This window comes from Arachis ipaensis, chromosome B03, assembly GCF_000816755.2.
Source record: "Arachis ipaensis cultivar K30076 chromosome B03, Araip1.1, whole genome shotgun sequence".
Classification (NCBI taxonomy): domain Eukaryota; kingdom Viridiplantae; phylum Streptophyta; class Magnoliopsida; order Fabales; family Fabaceae; genus Arachis; species Arachis ipaensis.
Genome location: NC_029787.2, coordinates 30,501,322 through 30,518,409, shown reverse-complemented (window position 1 = coordinate 30,518,409; position 17,088 = coordinate 30,501,322). Strand labels below are relative to the sequence as shown.

General features: G+C 34.9%; 1 long non-coding RNA gene across 4 annotated transcripts; it reads right to left on the bottom strand.

The window, feature by feature from the left end:
- Positions 983-4,768, bottom strand: LOC110270083. Of its 4 annotated transcripts, XR_002359119.1 has the most exons (5): positions 4,579-4,768; positions 4,414-4,467; positions 4,177-4,333; positions 1,471-1,529; positions 983-1,175 (listed from the first exon to the last, which is right to left on the bottom strand). It is a non-coding gene; the product is annotated as an uncharacterized LOC110270083 (long non-coding RNA). The 4 variants fall into 4 exon arrangements; XR_002359117.1 differs by having other exon boundaries at positions 1,471-4,333; XR_002359118.1 differs by having other exon boundaries at positions 983-1,529.

The window sequence follows — 17,088 nt, the reverse complement described above, 5'->3', positions numbered from 1 at the left end:
AATGCAAGATATATAATATTAGCATTACATAGGGTCGGAATACAGGATTTTTATGTCGGTGAATTTTCCCATCCATGTCTTTATGCTATGTCTGGCAAAGGAAATAAAATGAATTGGAAGTTGAATGCAAAGTTGAGTATTTTTTTATTGGTTTATAGTGATTGTTGGATGAAATGAAAATGTAAGTAAAATAAATATTAATTCAACTAGGTATCTTTTAAATTATTCTTTTAGTCGATCTTTTATTCTATTAATTAAAAAAAATTAAAACACAATTAGATTTATTATTTTTTTATTTAAAATATACATTTAAAAAACAGTTTAAATCAAATCAAAATCCAAAAATTCAATTTTAAATATTCAAATCTATTTTAAACTCTTAAACACTAACACATTCAAAAAAAAATCCCTAAAATCTCAAAACACACATCAATCCTAAAATTCCACTGCGACTCTCATCCTCGTCGCTGCGCTCCTCATCGTTGTCGCTTCTTCTTCTGTGACGCACTCCTGCTCCGCCACGCTCAACCTCCTCTCTCGCGATTATCATATACAGGCTTCTTTCTTTTCTTGTAGAGAGGATATAATCTTACTATTTTTGTTCTTAATTACTTATACACGTTAAACTCATTAACGAGGGCTAACAAAAGGGTCAACCAGCTCACAGATAACTTTTGGTTAATGAAATTTGTTAGTATGTCTGTGGTTTTTTGTTTTCTTTTTTTAATGTGTTTGTGATGATATTTTTTTTGTTTTTTGTATTCTTCTATTTGATTTGGAATTTGTAATGTTATCGTAATTTGAATGTGTTTATATTGTTTATTTAATTTTGGATGTGTTTATGTTGTTCATTATGTTTCAGGTTTGTATCATTCTTACTATCAGAATGTCACGCTTCTGGTTGCTCTACTCTAATAGAGTGGAAATTACGACGACTTTCACATATATATAATATTGCTGTTTTCTTTGAAAAACCGGAAATACGTTTTTTTTTTCTCGCACACACATATATACAAATTATCATAATACTATTACATCCACAAGAATCACAAGAATCACAACTCCTATCCCTCTTTACAAAAATATAAATCTCAACAATAAGGCAAGGAAAAAACTTCTATGATAATACAACCATAAAATGTAGAAATCATGTTGTAAGCTTCCTCATCTGCTTCCTGATAACAAAAGTCTGTAGGGGTTGAGAACATCATCTTCGCAGGTTCTCAATAGAGGGTTTAAGAATTGTCATAAGAGGATACATATAAATCAAAGAATAGATTTCAAATGATGTGATTATCGTTCGTCTTATAAATCTTTTCAAAACCAACAGTTACTTACTCAGAACCCAAATTCATGCTTCCTTTATAAAATTTTAAAAGTTACTTGAATTGTATGAATAGCCAACTTGTTCCAAACATAAGTTCATTAAGTCTATACTGAACCAGTTTGATCTTTCATACTTTTCCCTACCTTAAACATAATTCACTCACGATCTCCGGCCCATCACCTAACCAATCACAGCTTCTGGCCTAAACAAAAATAATCAAAATATAAACCACCACAAGTCAAAGCACGTATTAATCTTTACTAACTTACCAAGTCACGGGCTCCGACCCAACCAGTCACGGCCTCCGGCCCAAAATAATCAAAACTTGGCCTCCGGCCTAAAACATATCAAAACTCGGCCTCCGGCCTAAAACATATCAAAACTCGGCCTCTGGCCCAAAACAATATCAAAACTCGATTTTTCACAAACCTCCAATCATCACATCAAGAACATCCCTCAGCGTCACCATTTCCAGCATAAGGGATCTCTCAATTGTTCAAACACATACAAAACAATACAAGGAATACACAATTAAAGAGAACAAATAAAGTAATTAGATTAAGTAGCACATAGATACAATTAATAAAAAAGACAAGTCAAATACAAGATGCACACCCAATCAATACACACAAATACAAATGATGCATGCCTGACCTATTGGCTATGAGCTCACATGTCGGTTACATTACCAGAACCTGACACATCCGGTAGCTAACCCAGGCATTGTCTCTCTGTTTTACTTCCACACTCTTTGAATATAGTGCCTGACACATTCTTGGTATATAGTACCCGACACACTCTTGGAATATAGTGCCTGACACACTCTTGGGATATAGTGCCTGCCACACTTTATACAAACGAAGAGAGAACCACGAACAAGCGGGATTACACCACCATCCTTGCTCGGATTACAACTACAAGTCAACCTGGAAGCTTGATAACACCATTGTCCTTGCTAAACATAATCCAATATGCAAGCGAGATCACACCACTATCCTTGCCTATCACATTAGACCCCGATTAAGTGGGATTAACCAACCATCCTTACCGGGTACCTCGAACAAGCAAGATTAACCAACCGTCCTTGTCCGAATCACATTACAATGCGCAAGTGGGATTAACCACTGTCCTTGCTATTGCAATTAATCTCGAGTAAGCAGGATCAAGCACCATCCCTACTAAAAAAAATCACGAATAAGCGGGATTAACCAGCGTCCTTGCCCTGGTATAACTTAGGTGAGTGTGCAAGCGGGATTCACCACTGTCCTTACCACATTAATCATACTCATTGTCCTCACCACTGCGGTCACTCAGACCATATTTCATCATTATCATTTACTTAAATCACTTTCATAAATTATTATGTTCTCTAACCCCAACTCCTTATTAAGAAATCAATTTTGTTTTCTCATGAGTAGGATAACACCACCGTCCTTATAGCTATGCGCAACCACAGAACAAGCGGGATGAGACCTCTGTCCTTGCCCAATGCAGGTGCCAAAGCAAATTAACTCAACACACAAGCGGGATAACACCCGAATCTTGTCACAAACAAATATTCAATCAATACACGAGCGAAATATCACTCAAACCTTACCAACTCAGCCAATCAGGCCCTCACCAGTCTTGTCATTCATTTCTTAAGTCAATTTCATATTCAGTCAGTTCTTAATCATAAGCTCTCGTCATCCCATTATTATCTTCGATACTCTGACCCACAATCCTATTCAACTTCATCGAATTCATTTACTAATCATGCTCATGCTTAATCTCAAGCCTAAAACAAGTTATCGAAACTTAAACAGGGGTTACAGAGGTAAAAAAGCAGACTGAATATGCAAAAACAGTTGAAAATAACATTTCTTAAAAAATAGCGCAATCATGCGTACGCATGCCTCGTGCGTACGCATAAATTCCCTTTTTGTGCGTACGTGCAAAACGCGCACGGAAAAGATTCATTTCAGAAATGCAAGTTGTACGTACGCATGGGTCATGCATACGCATGACCTTGCTTTTGTGCATATGCATAACATGCACACAAAACTCTTTCGCTTCTGTAACACCCCTCATGCGTACGCATGACCTCAATTTTCTGCAACATTCAGACTTCAGTTTAAAATATCAATTTTCAATCCGTCATAACTTTCTCTACAAAATTTTATTTTTCTTCATTCTTGAACCATTTTAAAGATCTTTTTACTAACTTTAATCTAAGACAAATTTCATTCGATTCTGAACTCCGAGTGCCAAGTTATGGCCCGTCGAAGTTGATCAAAAGTATGTTTTTACATAAAATTCTGCATATTCAAAATTTAACCATTTCTTCAAATCTTTCCTTTTGAAACCAAAAACCCTTTTTCTCCATTTCAATGCCAACACTCTATCATATTCAATCCCTTCAACACCCTTTCATTCATTACTCATCAATCTCAATAATTATCCAAATCAAACACCATTCATATATTAAATACCAAATTCAATATTACCATCACAATCATAAATCACACCAAATTCACTTATTCTACTCCATCAAACTTATCCAAACTTACCATATAGGAGATCCCTCACTCTATCACGGTCTTAAGGCCCAAACTCTCACATCAACATCATTCAACTCAATCTATAGCTCATCACAAGGTAATCAAAACTACAAAATTCATTTACTAATCAAACATACAGTTTCAGTCATCATTTAATACAATATTTACACTAAATTATCATTCAAGCACATCATCAATCATACATACTAATTTATAAGACTCACATAATCACCAAAAGTAAAATTTTCATATCAATATCGATTCATAACAATCCTTGTATAAAAAATTGGTTTTCTAGAAAATCTCTACCTCGTTGACGGTGGTTTCCAACTCTTGAATTCCCTTCTTCAATTAACTCAAACTCCAACCAATAGTACCAAGCCTCCGTCAAGTGTTTCCAAAAGCAAGCCAAGCTCCAATTCCACGATAGCAATTCAACCCAAGCTAGCCATCACTCTTATTCAATCTAATTAATCAATTTATTCACATTTTAAGCTAGAATTTTATACATAATTAGGAAAAATCAAAGAAAAAGAGTTCTCTTACCTTAACCCATATGAAATAGGAATGTATCCCACTTGGAATTCATGCTAGAGTACCCTTAAACAACCAAAATCACAAGATTTCAACACTAACTACCCAAAAATGCAAAATAGTAGAGAGAATGGAAAATTGGGCAGGGATTTCAGATTTACTCACTGCAATACTTACTTAGAAATGAAGAGGATGCGGAGAAGAAGCATGGTCACAAACAGCTCGTCAATTGGAGCTCTATAGCAAAAGTTATGGAAAATTGAAGTTTATGTGGAGTTAGGGTTCTTCTCCTATCTGCCCCCCTCTCTCCCTTTCACTATGATTATATGTTGAAATGGCTTCTAAGGGTTTATATATGTGAGCTTGGGTCCATTTGGGTCCGGTTCACTCATTTTCGCCTGTTGGTCCAATTTTGGTCAAAAACCTTTAAGATTAACATTTTAATTCATATTCTAATCATTTTCACTTCTCCAAAATATAAATTTTATATTTTTAACCTTCTTTGCTCTTATTTAATTTATTGATTAATTATTTATCATTTTTTTGCATTTTACAAGGTCCGTATATAAATTTTTTAACATGAATTTTGGATGTGCTGATAAAAAACTTAACATGCATTCTTATAATTTTGGATGTGTTTATGTTGTTCATGTAGTTTTAAATGTGTTTATGTTATTCATTATGTTCCAAGTTCGTATATAAGTTTTCAGTGCAACTAGATATTATTTAAATATTATCTTTTATTCAGCTTTTATAGGAGAGAAAAAATAAAAAATAAGTAATTTTCTTGATTTTTTGAACAATTGGTACTTAAAAGTGAATATTTAAATTAATTAAATAATAATAAATTTCTAAAAAGACTGACTAAAGACTAAATTTTAAAAGATAAGTAACATTTTTGAATAAATATCAATTTAAATCACCATTTTGGTTGAAAAGAAATTCCCTTTTTTACAAAATAACCATTGAATGAGAGAAACAAATTATATTATGACTTTTTTAAAGATTATTTTTTATTTAGTAAAATGGATTAAATATGAAAAGACAAATTTTTATAAGATTCTAGACATTGAATTTTCATATAATCTTTTACAAATATATTTAAAAAAATGATATCTTTTGTAATAACCTGGATTTTAAGTAAACCACTTTTTTAAATTTTTATTGGTGAACAATAAAAATGTTTTTTTGGGATCATATAATTATCGGATTCAAATTCAATCAGTATGAAATTTTTATCGGTATTCTTTTCTCAAAAAAATTATACCAAAATATTTGAGAGATATGGAGTTGAGATAATTTATCTTATCAATGTCATTTATACTGGTAAAACTGCTAATTGATCAAATAAAGTAAAATACATGTGCTCAAATTATTACCATTTTTGACAGTTATCTCTTAAGAGATATTTTGACCCATATAATCACTTTTAGCTCTCTCTCTCTCTCTCTCTCTCTCTCTCTCTCTCTCTTATTTTTATTTATTTTTTTATTGTCATCATGAATACGAGAGAAAAGAGAGCGCCAAGTATGTTTATCCAAAGGTCATGCTTGATTCATAAAAAATTGAAGGCTCAAATCTAAATTCCACTTCGATTAATCAATTTTCTTAAGATTAGTAAAGAAAATTCTCTCATTTCCTCCTCTCTAAAATTCGGCCCAAATATACCAAAGGAAGCATGATCAATTTTTTCATCTTCACTTATTTAAGAATCATGTTCTAGGACCTCCAAGAAGCAAGAATCCCAAGCTCCAAATGTGAGAAAATGTCTCGCTTTTCTTTCATGGGAAATTCGGCCATCATGGCCTTTTGGAGTCTAACGAAGATTTTGATTGAAATTTGGTGTAAAAAAAGTACCATTTTGTAAATATGTCATATAAGGATAAAATAGTCACTTTATAAAATATTGAAGGTAAAATGGTAATTTTGAAGCATAAAAATTTAAAATTTATTATAGAAAAGATTTTGAGTGAATGATAATTTAAGATCAATATATGTTAAGATTGGTATTTAAGATAAATATTAAGGGCAAACGGGTCCTTAAAGAAAGAGAAAGGTTAGAAACTTTTAGATTTTAGAATGAACACCCCTTTTTGATCGTATGCTTGGCAAAAATAGTGGTTTTGTCCTACTTGTTTAGTACTTTGATAGAATGTGGGAACACTCACTGATTGTTTGAATGCATACTCTTTCTCACTTGTTAGCATATTATAATGTCAAGTTTTGTGACAATTGTCAATTGTCATAATGTACGTAGTTTTGTTTATTAGGCACGTATGCAGAACATATGCAATTAAGAAAGCATATCTGGGGCTTATTCTTAGGTAATTTCGGGTTGTGGATAGTCAATTAACATCTATGTTTGTGCTTTGTGCATATTCACTGTGCTTGTATTGTATGCTTGTTCTCTATTTTTTGTGTTTTGTTATTAATATTTGATTCTTTCCTATTACTGTTACTTGTTTATTGATATAGATTGTGGTATAGTTAAAAAAAAATTAAGACTATGCTAAACTAATGACATCTAAGACTTGAACCTAGGGTTAGAACAATAAAAGGCACGACTATCAAAAATGCCAGAACTTTGCCCTAGGACTGATGTACAATTCGTCCCCTTCATTAGTACCCTGCTGGCACTGAAAACCATAGGTTCACACCCCATTCCCTTTACTGTTTCTACAGATGGAACCGACAGTGCCATTCATTGAATGCTGATGTTGCCTTTCGTAGCGACACAAACTTTGGAATATGTTTGACTGGTTGAGTTGTGGATCACTTTGTACATTCCATGCACCTACAGTATCTCTCTTTACTTCTTTATACATGCTTCAATTTAGAGGCTCTATATGACTTTCTAATTTCTGAGATACGTGTTCCAGTAATCCCTACTGTCGCTAGTTACATGTTCTTAGAGAGTATATAACTCTATCTCACTCCTGTCTTAGAATGTTACACATTCTTTCTTTGTGTTATCATTTCCTTATCAATGCTAGAGATTTGTTTTAGTTACCCTCTTTGTCTAAAGCAAACAACCTCAGCATGCATTCCCATATATGGATAGTTCGTTCTGATTTTGCCCTTAGTTTGAAAATGTCATGTTGTATTAACTAGCGGGTTTGTTCCCAATACTCTTTGAAGAACTCTCCAAAATTGTGAAGTAAAATTCGAATATTAGGCGGACACAAATAGTAGAGTATATCTCCAGCAGTCCCTTCATTCTCTATCGCCCATATTGCAACATAACTTAGAAAGATTCTCAATAATACCGCTACAATTCCTATTATAATCTTGGTCTTACTTCCACTAGGGCACTTCAATGAGTTATGTTGAGTTAAAAAATTAACTAAAATATTTAGTGATGATAAACATTATTTTTGGGCAAAATAAATAATTAGTGTTATTTAATTTAATTACTTATTACCAATTATTTATTATGTGTTGCAGATCTTAATTCAATATTAACCAGCCCAAATGAAATGCAAAACAATTAGCAAGAAAAATGGGCTGAAAGCAAAAATCAGAAGCCCAAGAAAAAGCAAATAAAGAAGTCAAAGAAATTGGATGGGCCAAACAGATTACATGAACCAAACCGATCCAAGCCCAAAGTGAATTTCAATTCCCTCCATCTTGCCTTACCAAAAGCAACGTTACTCTCCTCTCTGAGCAAGTCAAATCAAAGCTTCAAAAAAGTAAGAAAGAGAAAGAGAGAAAGAGCTTCTTCCCTAAGCTAGTAACCAAAGAAGCAAGAGAGAGAAAGTTTAAGCTTGAAACACAGAAGCTAAAACAGAAAATCCAAACCAAATCAAGCTTAGGTTAAAGGTAATCCATCTCATCTTGCATGTATCAGATCTTCTTCTCTTCTTCCCAACTCTATGCTCTATCCAAAAATGGCATTCAAGGGAAAGTTGTTCTCTGCCCTATTCTGCTTTACATCTACAGTCACAAGTGATACTTGGGGACCAAGTAGTTTCTCAATGGCTAAGATCAAGTTGACCATGAGAAGATTTCTATGGTTGCTGTTTTATGGCTTTCGGTCAAGGTAAGGAAGTCAGAAGGAGAGTTTCTACTCTAAGGTTTATTGAAAAAAAGTGAATCTGTGGATTGGTGAAGCTCAAGGCTCAAGGTGTTGACCTTGGAAGAAGAACCCAGCAACATGCAAGGAGATAAAAGAGGTTTGCTGTTCATTCAGAAACCAAGGAGAGAAAACCAGAGTTTGAGAGTTGTGTTCTGCAAAGAAGTTCCTCTACTTGGATAATGCTTTCTTTCAAAGAAGCATTCGGCCAATACTGAAGAACTGTGAGGTTTGCGAATCTGGTTTTGCACATAGCAAAGAGGCTGCTGATGAAGTCAATCTCCTTCATGTTTTACTGATTGTGATGTTCTTTTCTATGTATATCTTTCTGTAATTTCTTGTGAGAAAAGGCATTGTGAAGAAACTCAAGTAAAAGCCATGAGTGGAAAAAGGCTGAGTGAAACACTTGAGAGAAAAGCCTAGAGTTATTTTTTGATTTCTTTAGGTATGTTTATGTCTTGTATCTTGTACCTGTAAGGTATCCCTTTCTTAGTTGGGTTAGCACTAAGAGTGAATAGTTAGGTATTAGCATAGCCAATGTCAAGTTAGGTTAGAACTTGAGTGTGAAAGGATTGGGTCAATCCTGTGAAATTGGTGTATGTAATACTGTTAACTATAGTGAAATTCTTCCATAGTTGTGGAGGAGACTGGACGTAGGTTGCATAGCACAAGGCAACCGAACCAGGATACATGCTGGTATTAGCTTTTCTCTTCTCTGCTGTGTTCTGTTTTCTGATATTCATGAGACAAAAATAAATTGTCTCATAAATTTTTGCTACTGAGTACAAACAGAATCAGAATTGAAAGTTTGTTTTAAAAGGATAATAACAACAACTTAAAATGAAGGCATAGATTCAACCCCCCTTCTCTAAGCCTACCACAACCTTCAATTGGTATCAGGAGCTAAGGTCTCAAGAATCAAGCTTAACCGCTTGGAGCAAAGATCCAATGGCGAACAACTTGGGCACAACCACAGTTGCCTACACCCTCACTGAAGGCCAGTCAAACAACCGGCCACCTTTCTTCAACGGGAAGAACTACTCCTACTGGAAAGAAAGGATAAGGATTTTCATCCAATCTATTGACTACAACATATGGAAGATTGTTGTGAGCGGTCCCAAGATCCCAAAAAAATAAGTGCTGATGGAGTGGTGACTCCAAAAGAAGAAGCTGAATGGAATGAAGATGATAAGAAGAAGATAGAGCTGAATGCTAAAGCAATCAACCTTTTTCACTGTGCTATCTGCTTTGAAGAGTACCGGAAGGTGTCTAGATGCAAGACAGCCAAAGAAATCTGGAAAAAACTCCAGGTTACACACGAAGGCACTAAACAAGTCAAAGAAACGAGGATTGATATGCTGCGAAAAGAGTACGAGATGTTTAGCATGAAGGATGGAGAAAGCATTGATGAAGCATTTGAGAGATTCTCAATCATAATCAACAACCTTGATGCTATGGGTACAAACTATGCAGAACAAACCTTGGTGAGAAAACTCCTTAGAAGCCTCACAAAAGAATGGGAAAACATTACCACTGTACTAACCGAGAGAGAGTGAGTCTAGTGATGGTATTTCAGATGACGAGCTTTTGTTTTTTGCGAGGAGATTTAGAAGGATGATGAAGAACAAAGGCAAATACAAGGGTTCAAGTTCAAAGGAGCACAAGTTTGACGTGAGCAAGGTGACGTGTCATCATTGCAAAGAGGCTGGACACTTCAAGCTAAACTATCCAAAGCTCAAAAAGGAGGACAAAGGAAAAAAGGAAAGGAAGAGAGTACTCATGACATCTTGGGAGGATCTTGAGAATGACTCAAATGAAGAAGAAGAATATGAAAGAGATGACAAAGACTGCTTCATGGCTGGAAACAACAATCTTGATGAGGTAAACTATTATGATTTGACCATTGAGGACTTGCATGCTATTATTGATGATCTCACTTTAAACACATCAAAACTGCTTGACAAATACAATGAATGTAGATCTGAAAGAGATGTGTTAAGAGTTGAAAATAATTTTTTAAAAGAAAAAGTGAAAGAAACTGAATGTGCTTTGGACATCATTGAAGAAAACAGATTTCTAAAAACCGAACTTGAAAAATTAAAAGGAAAGCACATTGTGGATCATTCTCATGAGTTAATTGCTGAAAATGAAAGATTAAATGATATGATTAAAAGGCTGAATGGTGACTTAGCAAAATTTGCTCAAGGTTCTAGCAACTTGGACAAATTATTTGCAAGTCAAAGACCATTATTTGAAAAATCTGGTTTAGGCTACATAGCCAAGGAAGATGCAGTTTCTAATAATTCCTCTATAAAATTTGTGGCTTCTTCATCAAATACCAAATTCATACCAAACAAATCGGGTATTGGATATATTTCAACTTTTGAAGAAAAATTTGATGAAGTATACACAAGTGAAACTGAACCTTCACCAAGAAATAATCCGAGTTCAAACCGGCCAGGGTTGGGTTACATTTCGAAAAATGAGGCTACTTTCAAGAAACCATTTTTCTACAATAAAACCTCTTTTTCGAAAAATCCAAAGAGTTTTAAAAATTCTGGTGAAAACATTTTTGCAAAGAGGAACAATTATAACAAAAATCAGTTTGTTAAAAGAAATGCATCTCCTCCAAAAACTAGAAAATTTCAACCATTTAATCACTTCAAGCAATTTAACTCACCTAAATTTCAGCGACACACATCAGAAAATCATTGTGTTAATTGCAAAAAAATTGGTCACTCATATGAAGAATGCTTCATTGAAAAGAGAGTTGTAGGAAACAAAGTCTACAATGTTATTTGTGATTTCAATGCACTTGGACAACCAAGATAGATTAACTTCAAAGGATCCAAATCAATTTGGATACCTAAGGCTACTTGAAACTCATCATGCAGATTTGCCTAGCATCCAAGAACAAAAAGGACATGTGGTACATGGATAGTGGATGTTCAAGGCATATGACTGGAAGGTCAACCTACTTCATCAAACTAAACAAGTATGATGGAGGTTTTGTGACCTTTGGAGATGATGGTAAAGGTAAAATCATTGCTGTTGGAAAAGTAGGTAATGAACAATCTACTTTCATTGATGATGTACTTTTGGTATGTGGTTTGAAGCACAACCTTTTGAGTATAAGTCAGCTGTGTGACTTAGGATATTTAGTAATTTTCAAAAGACTTGAATGCTGTGTTGTTAAAGAAAGAACAAATGAAGTGATGTTTGTTGCCAAGCGTTTTAATAATATGTATGGACTTACTCTTGATGAACTATAGGATCAAAATGTAGCTTGTCTTCACTCTAAAGAATCTGAAAAGTGGTTTTGGCACAAGAGATTGGGCCATGCAAGTATGTTTCAAATAAACAAACTTGTAAAGAAAGAATTAGTAAGAGGTCTTCCTTTGATAAAGTTTGACAAAGACATCACTTGTGATGCTTGCCAAATGGGAAAACAAACAAAAAGTTCTTTTAAACCAAAGGAAGACATCTCTACTAAAAGATTACTTGAGTTGTTACACATTGATTTATTTGGTCCAACAAGAACTCAAAGCCTAGGTGGTAAACATTATGGTTTAGTAATTGTGGATGACTACACTAGGTTTGGTTGGGTTTTATTTCTTGCACACAAAAATGAAGCCTTTTCGGCCTTTGAACCTTTTTGCAAGAAAATTCAAAATGAAAAGGATTTGAAAATCTCTTCTATAAGAAGCGATCATGGAACTGAATTTGAAAATAATTTGTTTGAATCCTTTTGTGAGGAATTTGGAATATCTCACAACTTCTCTTGTCCAAGAACACCACAACAAAATGGTGTTGTGGAAAGAAGAAATAGAAGCATACAAGAGATGACAAGAGCTATGCTTTGTGAGAGTAATGTTCCAAAATTCCTTTGGGCTGAAGCGGTTAACACGGCTTGCCACATTTTGAATAGAACAATCATAAGAAAATTTTTGAAGAAAACCCCTTATGAACTTTGGAAAGGCTACCCACCAAACTTAGATTACTTGCACATCTTTTGATGCAAATGTTTTGTTTCAAATAACAAAGAAAATTTGGGAAAATTTGATCCAAAGGCTTATGAGTATTTGTTTGTAAGATATTCCACAACTAGTAAAGCATATAGGGTTTATCATCAAGATGCTAGAATTATTGAAGAGTCCATACATGTTACATTTTGTGATACTAACTTAGTGCAAAGCATTTTGGAAGATTGTGATGCAGGAAATCAGGCTCAAAAGGAAGATGCAATCACTCAAAATCATGAAAAGGAAAATTCTGGTCAAACTGAACTAGAAACTGCACCTGCTAAAAATTCGAGAGACAATTCCATTTTGTCTCATGAATTTGAAGGAAATCCTGGAAACAGCAGCACCTAGAATCCCTTGGTGACTGAATCTGCCACCAAATCCACCAGACCTCGTGAATGGAGGTTCTTGAAGAACTATCCCGAGGAATTTGTCATTGGGGACGTTTCTCATGGAGTGCAAATACGATCTTCAACTAGAAAGGCAAATGAAGGATCAAACATTGCCCTTCTCTCACAAATAGAGCCTCAAAACGTCAAGGAAGCACTTAGTGACCCCTCTTGGGTTAAAGCTATGGAGGATGAGCTTCTTGAGTTTGAAAAGAACCAAGTATGGACTTTGGTTCCAAGGCCAAGTGGAAAGAAAGTGACCGACACCAAGTGGATATTCCGGAACAAGTTGGGAGAAGATGGTAGCATTGCAAGAAACAAGGCAAGGCTGGTGGCACAAGGATATGACCAAGCAGAAGGAATAGACTTTGATGAATCTTTTTCCCCTGTTGCCCGAATGGAAGCCATAAGACTTCTCTTAGCTTATGCTGCATTTTGTGGTTTTAAATTATATCAAATGGATGTGAAATGTGCATTTTTGAATGGAGTGATAGATAGAGAAGTATATGTGGAGCAGCCTCCTGATTTTGAAAATAAAGAGCATTCTAATCATGTTTTCAAATTATCTAAAACTCTCTATGGTTTAAGACAAGCTCCTAGAGCTTGGTATGAGAGACTTAGCTCTTTTCTTTTGAAAAATAATTTTCAAAGAGGCACCATTGACACAACTCTATTTATCAAGAACTCTAATGATTCTTTTATTCTAGTCCAAATATATGTTGATGACATTATTTTTAGATCAGCCAATGAATCCCTTTGTTCTGAATTTGGAAAACTCATGACAAGTGAATTTGACATGAGTATGATGGGTGAACTTAATTTTTTTCCTTGGGCTGCAAATTAAACAAACTAAAAAAGGTATTTTCATTCATCAAGAAAAGTATGCCAAGGAATTAGTTAAGAAATTTGGTATGGAAAATGCCAAACCCATGGGAACTCCCATGCATCCTAATTCTAAATTAGATAAGGGAGAAACTGAGAAAGATTGCAGATTTTGCTGGTGATAGAGTTGATAGAAGAAGCACTTCAGGCTTATGTTGCTTCCTTGGGAAGTCCTTGAATGTTTGGTCTAGTAAGAAACAGCCAACTGTGGCTCTATCCACTGTTGAGGCTGAGTATATAGCTGCTTCTTCATGTTGTTCTCAGCTTTTATGGTTAAAAACACAGCTTACCGATTATAAATTAAATGCTGAAAATATTCCTTTGATGTGTGATAATATGAGTGCCATTAATATTTCTAAAAATCCAGTTTTGCACTCTAGGACTAAACATATTGAAGTGAAGTTTCACTTAATAAGAGAGCATGTCCAAAAGGGAGATATTAGCATTCAATTTGTTAAATTGGAGGAGTAATTAGCATATATTTTTACAAAACCATTAGCTGAGGATAGATTCTGCATGCTTAGGACTTGTCTAAAAATTTTGAGTTATGATTCTTTATTTGAAAAATGCTGATGTGTTTGCTGGAACTTTTTGTCTCATAATCAGGTATGAGACAATTCTGGACAGAAGAAGAGCGTTTCCCCTTTAATCAGCGTGATCTGGACTTATTTCAAATGCAAAATGATTTGGGCTAACCTCAAAAATCAGATCTAAAATGGTCCAATGTGTTTCCAATAAATCCAACTATCCCTGGGCCCATATATGAATGTCACAATTTTTGTTTGGTTATTATTTGTTGATGGGCTGTGTGATTTAAATATTTTTTTGAAAAGATTTTTTTCAAAAAGGACTTTCAGTCTGATTTTATTTTTTGGTTTTTTTTATTTAAAATTAATTTTTAGTTTTATTTTAAAATCAAATAAAATCTTTCTTTTATGAGGTCATGTCTTTTCAAGTCTTTTCAAATGGTGATGCAGTTGCATGGTTTTGGAAATCTACTTTTGGGTATGGTTACCAACACTCCCTCTCTTCCTTCCATAACTTCTCCTCAAACTCTTCAGTTTCTTCCCACTCTCTTTACTGCTTCTCTTCCCTCAAAAGTCTAAATATCAACAAATGAGGAAGAAAACCATTGCTAAAAGGCATCCTCGTGAAAAAATCTTCAAGCCTCTCACTAAGCCTTTAACCCGCTCTCACGACCAAACTTTTACTCTATCTCCCTCTCCTCCTACCTCTCCTCCTCGATGTGATCCCATGGCAAGAACCAAAAATCCTTCTAGGGTTACTCCTTCCGCCAAGAAGACACCACAAACGAAAGATCCTCCATCCAAGCCAGGGTCATCGAAACCGAGTTCATCCAAGGGGAAGCGACCAGCCGCACCTGAACCTCCACTTGAGCCCACACAAACAAAGTCTAGGTCTGTTCCATCACGTTCTCAAAGAGGTAAAACTCGAGTTCCTCTTAAGTCAGTTAAAGAACCAGACATTGGCCCTTTTGATCACAAAGCTCACTTTTTGACTTCTCATTCGAACTATAACCCTTATAGATTCAAATCTGCCATGAATAATGATTTTTATGATGGGGTTATCAAGTATCGTACCCTGTGTCCCTCTTTTCTTGCTGATTTGCCATCTTTGAAAAGAAAAGGTTTTCCATTTGTTGATAACTTGATTTTTCTGGACTGGAATTACCTTTTTGACATCAAAAAGCCTGTTTATCCCCTGTTGGTCAAAGAATTTTATGCAAACATGACTTATCATGAAGGCACTGCTCACTCATTGTAAAGGGCCGAGACATAGTTTTAAATAATGAAACTATCAGTGATGCTTTGAAGTATACTGATGTTGGGCCTTGTGCTTACACTTTGGTTAAGTGGGATGAAGGTGTTGGAATTTCATATCATGATGCATTGGTACACATCTGTGAACATGTTTCTTTAATTGATGGCATTACACCCACTCACAAAGCCCTGGGATATGAGCGTGCTCAATTGCACCGAATGGTCAACCACATTATTCTGCCTCAAAGCGGCTCATATCAAAGGGTTTCCTACACTGATACTCTTGTTTTATATGCCCTTCTCACCAAAACTGAAATTTCATTTGCATACTTGATGGTTAGATATATGTTTGACTCTGTTAGGAGTGAAAAGGACAAAGCACTTCCTTATGGCATGTTTCTAACTTGCATATTTGAGTATTTTGGTGTTGACTTGACCAATGAGGACTATGAAAATAGACATTCATACCTAAAAGGGGGTGGTTCAGTGAAATAGAACAAAGGACCCACTAGATCTGAAAGAGTTATCCTAGATGATGAAGATGATGATTTTGTCCCTGAGGATTCTCCTGCTCCTTCCACTGAGGGTACTTCCATCTCCACTGGGAAGAAATCTGCTCTGCTGAATGTGGTCAAGGATGTCGCTCAAGAGTTTGTTTCCCAATCAAATCACTTGATTGAAATGAGAAAAGAGCAAAGGAAGTTAGCTAGCAAGCATGAGAACTTCCTAAAGAAATCAAGGGATAGGGTGGTTGTGCTCATGACCTTCATTGATAACTTTAAAAATGATGAAGCAATTGCCACTGATGTTGAAGAGGAAGCTGCTTCGGAGGGGAACGGTTCTGATGCCTAGGATTTGTCTCATGAAAACTGCTGCTGCTGCTCTCTTTTTGTCTCCTAAATTCTGTTTATTTTGCTACTATTGAACTGTTTTATCTTGGATAACTGTAATGACTCTAAATACTACTGCACCTTTTAGTTTGGCTAGACCTTTGGACTATGATCTAACATTTACTTGCAGGATTTGTATTTTGTCTATCCGCCCTTGATGACAAAAGGGGGAGTAATAGCTTTAGGATAACAGATTGCAATAGGATAATATTTTGGCATGTTACTAGTACGTGATTTCACATGCAAAATCCTTTTGCTGATGATATTAGCTTGATGTTGGGCTGATTGTGTGATGTTGCTTATTTGATACCCTTTAGCCAAGATAAATATGTATAGCTCTTTATTTTGCTTTCTTTAAGTGTAATATAAAACAGGAACAAAGAGGAAAGCATAAATTCAGGGGGAGCTAATCTTGAAAAGGAAATGGGGAGCACCATAAAAGCAAATGACAATCAAAGGGAGTTTCTAAACCTTACTCAAATTCATTTCTTTTCGATTATTGCTTAAATCATGTTTGTCATCAAGGGGGAGATTGTTGAGTTAAGAAATTAACTAAAATATTTAGTGATGACAAACATTATTTTTGGGCAAAATAAATAATTAGTGTTGTTTAATTATAATTACTTATTACCAATTATTTATTATGTGTTG